General features: G+C 42.4%; 1 long non-coding RNA gene and 1 other non-coding gene across 3 annotated transcripts in view; both read right to left on the minus strand.

The window, feature by feature from the left end:
- LOC119851077 overlaps positions 1-11,051 on the minus strand; it is a 35,070-nt gene extending 24,019 nt beyond the window's left edge. The window contains exons 1-3 of one of the 2 annotated variants that reach the window (XR_006279368.1): positions 10,893-11,051; positions 8,904-9,270; positions 5,074-5,129 (exon numbers count right to left, since the gene is read on the minus strand). This is a non-coding gene — a long non-coding RNA (uncharacterized LOC119851077). The remainder of the gene's footprint in view (positions 1-5,073; positions 5,130-8,903; positions 9,271-10,892) is intronic. The other variant, XR_006279369.1, reaches the window with a different exon arrangement.
- LOC119852354 lies at positions 4,902-4,991 on the minus strand. The gene has a single exon (XR_005291622.1). It is a non-coding gene; the product is annotated as a small nucleolar RNA SNORD93 (small nucleolar RNA).
- Positions 11,052-11,778: the final 727 nt, after the last annotated feature.

Raw genomic sequence — 11,778 nt, forward strand, 5'->3', positions numbered from 1 at the left:
AAAATGGATTATTAGATTTTTATTACTGTCCTTGAGTTAGCTCATAAAAGCAAAAGGGATTTCCTGCAATTATTAAAGATGTGTGTTTTTAATTAAAGTGCTATTTATAATTTAAAATTGTGTTTAGATATGTCAGTTGTTCTGTTTAAATAGATTCTATACACTTCAGTCAAGCAAGAATTCTGTTCATTTGAAGAGGAACTTTGCTAGCATACGGGGTACAGATCAGACCTAATATTGGATACTCAGATATCTCAGTGATGGACGTCATATGGGAAACAAGGTAGATTATGAATAAGGCTACGTTTTAGTCACAGGTATTTTTAGTAAAAGTCACGGACAGGTCACTGACAGTAAACAAAAAGTCCATGACTTTTACTATATGCCCTGACTAAAACTTGGGTGGGTGCTGGGGGGTGGCCTAGGACCCCTGTTGGTGCTGGAGGGGGTGGAGCCAGCAAGCTCCCTACCTGGTTCTGTGCTCTCCCCCCCCCCGCCCCCAGCAGCAGCAGCACAGCTTTGGGTGTGGGAGGGGGCAGGGGGTTGGGGCATGGGATGGGGTGAGGTGGGCTCTGGGTGGTGCTTACCTGGGGGATTCCCCAGAAGTGGCAACATCCCCCTCAATTAGCTCCTAGGTAGAGGTGTGGCCAGGCAACTCTACCCTCTGCCTCCGCCTAGAGCGCTGACTTCGCAGCTCCCATTGGCTGGGAACAGTGGCCAATGGGAGCTGCAGGTGCGGTGCCTGCAGGTGGAGGCAGCATGCAGAGCTGCCTGGCCACGCCCCCGCCTAGGAGCTGAGTGAGGGAGATGTCGCTGCTTCCAGGGAGCCATCCATGGAAGCGCTGCCCAGAGCCCACCTCACCCCGTCCCATGCCCCAACCTCCTGCCCCCTCCCACACCCAAACTCAGCTGCTGGGGCGGGGGTTGCAGTGGCCCGAGACAGGGCTCGATTAAGGTTATGAGGGGCCTAAGGCTAATGAGAGGGAAGGGCCTAAGTCTGAATTACATATTGCAAAAAAAATTATGAAGTCATCAAACATTTCTCTACATACATATTATTTATTTATGTAAAATTAACAAGTTTATTCTACTCTTACTACACTCAATTCTTCAAACAGATACTTCTGAGTAAGAGGTAGCCTGAAGGATGCTACACTGTCCTTCTCTTAGGCCTCCTTCCTCCTAGTAATGGAGTGCGCTTCTGCATGAGGGTGAACACTGCACATTCCCCATGCTGCTCAACTCTTTCACCTTGTGCTTCTGCCCTCAACCCTCCCATGTCACAGTGCCAAAGCCAAGCCTGCAGGGTTTTTCCCAAAGCTATGGACTCTGTCTACAGTACACCAACATACCCTATCTCACTCTGACATGCAGCCAGCTTTTATTATGTAAAAGAAAACCACGCAGGTGTAAAATCCATGGAAGTAAAAGTAGTAGTAGTGGGAAAATTACATTGGTGGCAGTGTATTTTAAGCTGTCTTTGCTCTGAAAGCTGCCTCCCAGTGTTGCACTGGCTGAGGACAATGAAATTACTGTTTTACATTGAACCCAAATATTATTGTGGGATGATCCCTAATTGTAAGTTAATCTCCAATTATTCACAACATCAGGCAATTCTGTCACCAAGCTCTTTCACATTAGAATAAAATCATGGACTGGAAGGGACCTCGAGCGGTATCTAGTCCGTTTCCTGCACTCATGGCAGGACTAAGTATTATCTATTCTAGAATGTGTTAAGCATGAGTTCTGTGTGCCCCAGCCCCCTTCACTTTGCGTTTGTTTGTTTTAAGCTTTTTGTAAGAAAAAGATAACAGCTTAGAAATGACACAGATCTTTAAAATGGTTGCCCAGTCATAATATTTAGCACGTCTATCCTATGTTAGCTCTTCAAAATCACTGTACAAACATTGAACCAACAAGCTAAAGCCTTCAGCTTTTGAATGAATAGGAGTTGACAAAACAGAGCTATTCCCTTTGTGTTCTCTGCCCCCCTGAACAAAAAGACTTCAGTGAAAATCTGCATCTTAAAAGAACCATTAAGGATCTTTCAAAAGAACAGTCCAACCAAGGCTGCTGTTGTGACACCCTTGCTTGTTACATCAGGCCTGTTTGTTTGTTTAAGGCTGGTGTAAGAAAGAAGGAGAGCTTCCTGTTTCAATTTGCATATGTAAATCAAGCAGACTTGTTTATTTTTTTCCTTAAAGTGCTCAAAGTTAGGGGAGGAAAGTGAATGAGATTCTGCTTATACCAGATGTGAAAAAGCAGAAGGGACCAAAATCTATTTTTGTGGGCAAAAAATCTGTTCTCCCTGAAGTCAATAAGGCTACACAGGTGTTAGCTGTCGTAGGAATTGGCCTGTGTTCTCAGTCCCTTCTTGAATCACATTCCATGCTATCCAACATTTTCCATTTGGGAAAGAAGTTAGTTTTGAGTTGGGCAGAAAAATGAGAGTAACTTCAGGTTTATTTAGCTTTAAGTTTTGGAATGAAATTCAAAAAAAAAAAAAAGTGAGGTACTTTTATGATGGATTGAACTGCTAGAGAACCAGCAAAATGGATAGAACCTGCCTTTAAGCCTATTCAGCCACTCTTTTCTATCATAGCTTGCTAAGAGTGGATTTAAAATCCTTGAGGGAGAAGGGAGGAAAAAACTACAACACTGTGTATTGAGCGTCCTCCAGTGCTTTTGCAACCCCTTAAAAGTACAAAGATGCATTGGCCTGTGGAACTAGACTGAGCATAAGGAAAGAACTTGGTTGTCTGGGCATCCCAGTACAGAAAAAATACATCCAAGAAAAAAATTGGATTTCTTTGATTTTTAGTACGGTTCAATATAGTATTGAACACAGTGCATCATAAATCTGAAGCCCTTCACTGGAAGGTACTGTAAAAGTTAACGTACTGGTAACCAGAATGGGATGTTTTGTTGTTTTTCCTACAAATGTGTGGGAATTTGTTCCTTATACATGGGAGAGGCAATAGTTCTGGCTGGAGATGGATAGTGTGTGTGCAGGTTCTGTGCAAGCTTCCCACCCTACTGCTCTGGTACTGCCTCTCCGTCCCTTTGCCCCCCAATAGGCACTCGCCAGTTGTCCAGAAACGGGACCAGGCACACGTAGAAGATGACAGGGATGGGCACTGGGACCCAGGAGCTGCCTGCCAGCCTCAGCCAAGGAGAGGGCAGAGGGAGCTTCTTCCCTCCCTGACAGCTAAGCAGAGCTCTGGAGAAATCGGGGGTGGGGAGGAACACAATGGCCTGCTCAGACTACACCCATGGCTGACACGAGTTCCCGTGTCTGGTCACCAGTGGTAACCTGATAGCTGCAGTGTGTTCCTGCAGTGTGGGGGAGAAGCAGATGGGAGGGAGCGGAAGCAACAAGCTGTTGGCTGAGCTCCTTCCAAGCCACAGGCGGCTACTTTGCCTTTCTGGCTGGCAGAAGCACTCCAGCAGGGCTGTGTGAGCAAGCATCCGTCCCTCCCCCATCACCCAGCCCTGACCGAACCCCCTGCCTGACTAGTAGGGCCAAAAAATAGAAGGGCTATAGCCTTATGAGCCCTAATGGTTAATCCGGTCCTGAGCTATCCCCAGGCCAGGCACACCGGCAGGCTGCAGAAGTCCAGAAGTCATGGAAAGTTGCAGAATCTGTGAAGTCTGTGACAAACTCTCACCCTAAATTATGAATAACAAACCTCTTATTTTAACAACATGTTCCCGTCACAGGGGACTCCAGAATATTTGTAGTAACTGTAACTGCCAACTATTTTTTTTTACATTGGCTAGATTTGAAGCTGATAGTGTCCTTTTAAAATATAACCAGTTCAAGCCATAGCAAAAATCATCCAGTAATGCCCATCTCCTGTTGCACTTGAGATGTTGCAAATCTTTGAGGGTATTCTTTCACTCTTTCCTCTCCTCCTCCACACAATACCTTCCCTCCCAAAACTTCTTGTTCCATTTTTTCTAGACTTCTTTTAGAAGTCCCCTCCCTGAACAAACTCAAAAAGCCTTTACCTAAAAACACTTTTAAAACAGTGATGCAACTGGAGGGCAAATACTTTCAGGTAGCAATCAGTTCCCTGACTTGAAAATGCCTTATCACTGTCAGAGTGTTCTCTCTTTAGCATCATCTGGTTTGTTATTCACAGAGGCTAGAGAATGACAATTACAATAAGAGTGTGTTGAAATAAAGAAACTTGATGTGCATTTTTAAATACAATTTTGTGTGTTTCAAGCGCTTCCTAATTCATAATCCTTATTATATCAAGAGGCACATGTAGGCCATAGTTGTGGTAATATTTGTGTTCAATTTTGAAATGTATCAACACAGATAAATTGCATCAATTGCAGGTGCTTATTATACCCAGTTCTTATTTTAAAGTACATTATGGTCATACAGGTTTCAGAGTAGCAGCCGTGTTAGTCCTGTATTCGCAAAAAGAAAAGGAGTACTTGTGGCACCTTAGAGACTAACAAAATTTATTAGAGCATAAGCTTTCGTGAGCTACAGCTCACTTCATCGGATGCATTCACTATACCAAGAGTGGGATTGGTATAAACACTAACTAGGTTAATAGCAAAGTTGTCTTTAGTCCTACAGGGTAGTCAAGGTTTGTCTGCACTTTTCTAGTTCATAGCAAAAACACAGCTGAAAATAAATGTGCTCTACTTAATCCTGTACATCTATATACCGGCTGTTATAGCAATTTATTCTTCAGATCCAGAAGTTCCATTTGCTAGTCCTGTAAGCAAAATAATTTACAACTAGGTATTCTAACAGAAAATCTTTTAAAACACTGTAAAACAACATAATCTGTCATGCTTTCACTAGCAGAAGGGCAAATAATAATAATAAAGGTTTAATTTAAAAACAAAAATACTTAAATATCTTATGGATGTCAGTCTGGCCTCAGGTAAAATCCTTTAACCCATCAGACTTTGCATACCTGTTTACAATGTTATGCCCATCAGATCATGGTTTTCATCCTTGGCCAGAAAGTCCATTCACAATACCATACATTTACAATATTTAATAAGGTGTTGCATTTAAAGGTAAATAATTCTTATGAGATATACCTTCACAGGAAGCAACAGTTGAATATTAAACAACTATTTGATCTTCATGACTGAATCTGGAGGGTGGGGAGAGAGAAAGTTGAGTTTTGCATTAGAACACTTTGTGCAGTAATTTATTCGTTAATAATCAATTAAGACAGCAGCTTTTCTCATAAGATCACTGTGAAATATGCTAAGTACTGGCTTACCTCAGACAGGTGTTTCTCTGACTGGTTTCCAGTGACTGTAAAGAACAGCTTCATTCTCTTAATGCATTTAAATGCAAACCTTGCTTAACTGTCAGCTTCATTTTTTATACCTAGTTAGTTTAATTTGGGCTCTCATATTTTATTAAATAGGCAGCCAAACATTCTGCTTATTTTTCCTCTTCCCTGATCGCGTCAATAACTTTTATTAGGTGTTTCACAGTACCTCTTTTTCAAAAGTATGCAATAGCAAATGTGACTATCAGCATCCAGTGGGCAACCAAACACAACTTCATAAGCAAAAATATTTAACATGGAGTTAAGGTTGTAGTAACTCAGCACTGTCTGTGCTCCTTGTACCCTTTCAGAATGTGATAATTCCCAAAACATCTGAAAAACCAAGAAATGCAGCGCTAAGGTCCTCTTACAAGACATGTAGCATTACATGAGAAAAACAAGAATGCATCATTAAGATGACACTTCCCACACAACACGAGCTCTGCCCATTTTGATCCTACCTAAGAAGTCTCTGGGGAGATCACAGCACCTCATCCATCACTTAGCCATTTTGAGAAGTGTGATCTCTGCAAACCAGCAACACGTATTCCACAGCTCATGGTGCAGCACCGAGCATTGTGGGACTCTACTGGATTGTATGACCTGGGGACTGCATGAATTGGAGTGGGTTAGGCAAAAAGATATGGCAGCTATTGCTTAGAAAGGGTAGTCCTGTTCTTGTCCCGTTCCTATTGCCAAGCCCAAAGGAGCAGAGTATTACAGAAGTTTGTTACGTTTCTATTGCCTCCTCGTGTTTTGTACCTATTACAGTAATTTTGTGATCTAAGCATCAAGTATGAAGTACTTACAATAGATTCCCTTAAATCATGAGTTCAATCTCCATGGGGTCAGCTCAGACATTTATTTTTTCAAAGCAGATGAGTTTCATGCAGTTTTCTTGATAATGGTTTGAAGAGGAAACCTCAAAACCAAAAGTTCTCTAGATACTTTCTGTGTAATAGTAGAAATTACAGTGCCCTGATGAGTTAGTACGGGGCTAAAATTCCTCCTCACTGCAAAAAGGTAGTGCTTTGGACTCATGCCCCAGCACTTTTACAAAGGCTGGGATTTCTTTGTAGAGTTTATCAGAAGGCTCTAGAATTCTTTGGGATGAAGGGCACTATAGACTCAGAACAAATAAAATTATTGGTTCTATCCCTCCTTCCAGATGAGCCATTCTGCAGAATAACCTTTCTTCCTTGAGGCAATGAGTGGGATTCAAGTGATTGTGCAGTAAATCAGAACAAGAAGTAATGGTCTCAATTTGCAGTGGGGAAGTTTAGGTTGGATATTAGGAAAAACTTTTCACTAGGAGGGTGGTGAAGTACTGGAATGGGTTCCCTAGGGAGGTGGTAGAATCTCCTTCCTTAGAGTTTTCAAGGTCAGGCTTGACAAGCCCTGGCTGGGATAATTTAGTTGGGGATTGGTCCTGCTTTGAGCAGGGGGTTAAACTAGATGACCTCCTGAGGTCCTTCCAACCCTGATATTCTATGATTCTATGATTCAGCTATACCTAGACAAACATAAATCCACTCCCTCATCTTTTAGGTGACTCAGAGTCCTGCAGTGAGTTTCTATGAGTGACCTGAATTATTCCCTCACTCTGAAAAATGAGTTGCTTCCAGAACCATTTGCTCTAAACAGAGTTGCTAATGCATTTTTACTTAGCATAATTTCTTGGTCTTGTAGTCTCAGTTAAATCCTTTGATCATCAATACAGAAAATGAACTCTCCACTCAAATACAGCAGTCATCATTGACTGTATGAACTGCAAGTTATTGAAAGAGAATGGAAATTCAAAGTTGTTTTTGAGTAGCAGCCGTGTTAGTCTGTATCCGCAAAAAGAACAGGAGTACTTGTGGCACCTTAGAGACTAACAAATTTATTGGTTGTTTTTGTCACCAAATCTAGTTCTCTGCCTCATCTTCAGGATTTCTCTCTGCCTTCAGCCAGGATCTAGGTTATTGCTTCTGCGTTGCTTCTGCCATCCTTATGGTCAGAAGTCAGTTTTCCTTCTCTAACAGATATTTCCACCAATGATTTAGGAATTCCACCTTGATTTCACAATTTCCATCCCACTATCAACCTCAGCCTGGACCAGTCCACACAAGAGAGCCACTTCCTGGACACAACAGTGCTAATAAGCGATGGTCACATAAACACCACCCTATATCGGAACCTACTGACCGCTATACTTACTTACATGCCTCCAGCTTCATCCAGACCACACAACATGATCCATTGTCTACAGCCAAGCTCTAAGATACAATCACATTTGCTCCACCTGTCAGACAGAGACAACACCTACAAGATCTCTATCAAGCGTTCTTACATCTACAATACCCACCTGCTGAAGTGAAGAAACAGATTGACAGAGCCAGAAGATTACCCAGAATTCACCTACTACAGGACAGGCCCAACAAAGAAAAGAACAGAACGCCACTAGCCATCACCTTCAGCCCCAACTAAAACCTCTCCAACACATCATCAAGGATCTACAACCTATCCTGAAGGACGACCCATCACTCTCACAGATCTTGGGAGACAGCCAGTCCTTGCTTACAGACACCCCCCCAACCTGAGCAATACTCACCAGCAACCACACCCACACAACAGAACCACTGATCCAGGAACCTATCCTTGCAACAAAGCCTTTTGCCAACTGTGTCCCATATATCTATTCAGGGGACATCATCATAGGACCTAATCACAACAGCCTCACTATCAGAGGCTCATTCACCTGCACATCTACCATGTGATATATGCCATCATGTGCCAGCAATGCCCCTCTGCCATGTACATTGGCCAACCAGACAGTCTCTACGTAAAAGAATAAATGGACACAAATCAGACGTCAAGAATTATAACATTCAAAAACCAGTTGGAGAACACTTCAATCTCTCTGGTCACTCGATTACAGACCTAAGAGTGGCTATCCTTCACAAAAAAGCTTCAAAAACAGACTCCAACGAGAGACTGCTGAATTGGAATTAATTTGCAAACTGGATACAATTAACTTAGGCTTGAATAGAGACTGGGAATGGATGAGTCATTACACAAAGTAAAACTATTTTCCCATGCTTATTTTTTCCCCCTTCTGTTACTCACACCCTCTTTCAACTGTTGGAAATGGGCCATCCTGATTATCACTACAAAAGGTGTTTTTTTTGTTTTTTGTTTTTTTCCTCAGGTAATAGGATAATTTCCTGATAATAGCTCACCTTAACTGATCACTCTCGTTAAAGCGGGTATGGCAACACCCATTTTTTCATGTTCTCTGTGTGTGTGTATATATATATATATATATATCTATATCTTCCCACTGTATTTTCCACTGAACGCATCCGATGAAGTGGATTTAGCCCACGAAAGCTTATGCTCAAATAAATTTGTTAGTCTCTAAGGTGCCACAAGTAATCCTCATTCTTTTTGCACCATACTTGTCACTCGTTGCAAAGTCAGTTTGCCTTCATTAAAAACAGAGAGAAAAAATAACCAAATAAAGTTAAGTAAACATAACTACTCCCCAGACTAACGTATCACTAAAAGAGATAGAGCTTTAAGTTAGAAATATGAAATAATACCTACAGCATGGCTGCAAAGTTCTGTCTCTGACCCTCTTCTTTGGGCAAAGCTGCCTCATAATGAATCCTCATGGTATTTGTTTCGCAGGCAGTTGCAGCCACAGTTTCTGGTTAGTCCAGCTCCCTTTCTCCTTAGCATGTGACTGTCTTTTTCTGAATCCACACCTACCACTCTTTCTTATGGGCTAGTTTAGACCAGTTTCTAAAATACATTTGTACCATTATCTCACACCAGTTCAAATCTGTTCGGAAGGTGGCTCATCATTCTCTCTCCTGTCCTCAGGGCTGTTATCTCAATAACAAACTGTGCAGCCGCTTGTCTATCTGGCATGCGAGGTATAACAGTAGCCATATATGGGAAGATGTAACTGCTGGATGAAGTAGATATTTTTACATTAGGCACACCCTGTTTTTTCTAGTTTGCACAACCTTGCCAGCACAAGTTATTCCTACAGAACACTCTTTACAACTCAATTGTCTTACTAGGTCAGTTTCTCATTGTTATCCTAATCAATGAGATAAAAGACAGACACTAAAGGATAAGAAAAAAACACCCCATTGTAAAGCAGTATATTATACAGCTTATAATACAGTATTAGAACTTGAATCTTGATAGAGATGGAAAGCAATTTTTCCCCTTTCCTCTAATTTACAGCTATCTCTTCACCACCCCCATGATCAATTTAAAATATCTGCCTAAATTTAGATGATTAGCTATTCAGACTAGGTCTTCTCTTATTTGTCTGAAAAGTGTGTGTGCCATCAGGGGTGCTGGAACTAGGGATGATGGGGGTGTGGCAGCACCCCCGGGCTTGAAGTTGTTTCCATCATATTCAGGGTTTACAGTTTTGTTCAATGACTTTCAGCGCCCCCCACTACAAAAATTGTTCGAACACCACTGTGTGCTGCAGTATAAATAACAATTCTTTGCCACACACCCCCAGCAAGCTAAATGAGAGGTGTGTATTACACTTCAGCTCAATGCTCCTAGTTTGTGACTTTATAGGCGTTTGACACAAGCCTCACAACAGCTTTTAGTTAGATTATACACAAGCGGAGATGATAAGATACAGTGAGCAAGTCTCTTGGCTGGGAAGCTCATTCTTTGAATTCAAATGGGTGAGTGAAAACAGAGGGAAGCATGCTGTACATGTGGCACTCTCTTGTGCATACCCTCCCCCACAAGCATTAAAACCCACAGTTAAGATATTGTATAAGACTTGCTACAGTGAAAACAAATTCTGTCTCAGAGGGAATAACACCTCTTCCTCCTACTGGATCAACTGCTGGATTGTATTTGCTTTTTTAGATTCCTTATACACTAACATTACAACAGTGTTGAGGACATCCAGTTGAGAATCCAATTTCAATATAGCTGTGTCCCATTTTATCCTGTCATTTTAGCATTGCTAGGATACTGTTTCATTTGCAAGGAGTGAAGCTGAATGCAGATTAAGATGAACAAGTAGAATTTTATTAAACGTTCTAAACTGCTCTGTGGGATTGCATTGCTTCCAGCTTAACTCCCTGCAATCCCTGTTTTTCTGAGGGAAAAATCTCTGACAACCGTGTACTGGGTGCATATGTACCTACAGTGCAATGGACATGTACAATCACTCAAAGAAGAACGTTAACTGATATTGTTGGTGATTTTATATAAGTGATTGAAAATGTTTAGGATAAGGTTTTTATATTGTTTCCCCTCATCCATATGGACTTTGGTACTTTTCAGTATGGAGTCGAATTTCCATTTTGTCCCCAAATTTATGGAAAATTAAGGTGCCAAAGCTGTGGCACGAGGGCTGGTTCAAACCAGTTGGAAGTGACTTGTAACTGCCATCCCCTCAGAACTTTCCCGCCATCACTCCTTATAAGGAACTGTGCCACGTCGTCATGGAGTTGTCCGTCCAGGAAGCAGCCGTGTGTGGTTGGGTTTTTTGCGCGGGTCTTCGGATCAAGAGCTGTGAAGGATCCTGTGACACTATTGACTTACCTGCCATCCAGGGTCCTTTGGTCCACCTGCCAGCAACTTCAGTCCAGCAGCCGAGACCCAGTGTTCCTCCCCAAAGGCCAGCATTTGGCCAAGGGTAGAAGGTCCTGGACCCACCGCCCACTACCATCTGACCTGACCATAGATGACATCTGATTAGCAGTAAGCTATACTGGGGATTTGTTATATTCTTGTTGCCAAGAGGGAGGGGTCTGAGCTTGGGTCTGAGCTTCAAGCTCCTTAGTTGCAGTCCACTGTTTGCTGAGTTTTATGTGTTTATGTATGTTCTCTTTCATGTAACCAATCCTTAATACACTACTTTACCTGTTTCAAAAGTAACTTTTGTCTCTCCTCCTCTTTCCTACACCATACTTGTGAGGGAGAGTGGGACACAGTAGCTGCTTCCTCAGGTGATAGACCCTGATAACAAGACCAAGAACCTGTATCTGTAAAACAGAAACAGAGAGGCATATTGGGGTTCATTTAGTTTTGATTTTCCCTGGTTATAGTTGTGGCGACCGCGACAGGACTTGTTTGGGAGTAGCTAACCACTCAGGTCCTGTTGGGAATTTCTGTTCGTTTGTTTTTAAGTTGCAACAGCGACTGCTTTGATGGTCCATAGACTCGGGGAGGGAAATTCTTCGGATACTGCGGGTGAGCACATATCTTGTGGCTCCACAGGGGACTGGCCTGAAAAGCCAAAGTAGCTCCATGGCGGGTGAGGTGCGTCCGCAGGGGGCTGGAGTTGAGGCTGAAAACCTCAACGAGATCCAGCTACCACCCTTCCCATTCCCTTGGGGCAATCAGGGCCTTTGGGATCTCCGAAAAGGATTTTCTATTACAGGGTGGGAAAACTCCCAGGTCCACTGTACCACCTTCCCTGGCCCAC

The sequence above is a fragment of the Dermochelys coriacea genome, chromosome 2 (genome assembly GCF_009764565.3).
Source record: "Dermochelys coriacea isolate rDerCor1 chromosome 2, rDerCor1.pri.v4, whole genome shotgun sequence".
Classification (NCBI taxonomy): Eukaryota; Metazoa; Chordata; order Testudines; family Dermochelyidae; genus Dermochelys; species Dermochelys coriacea.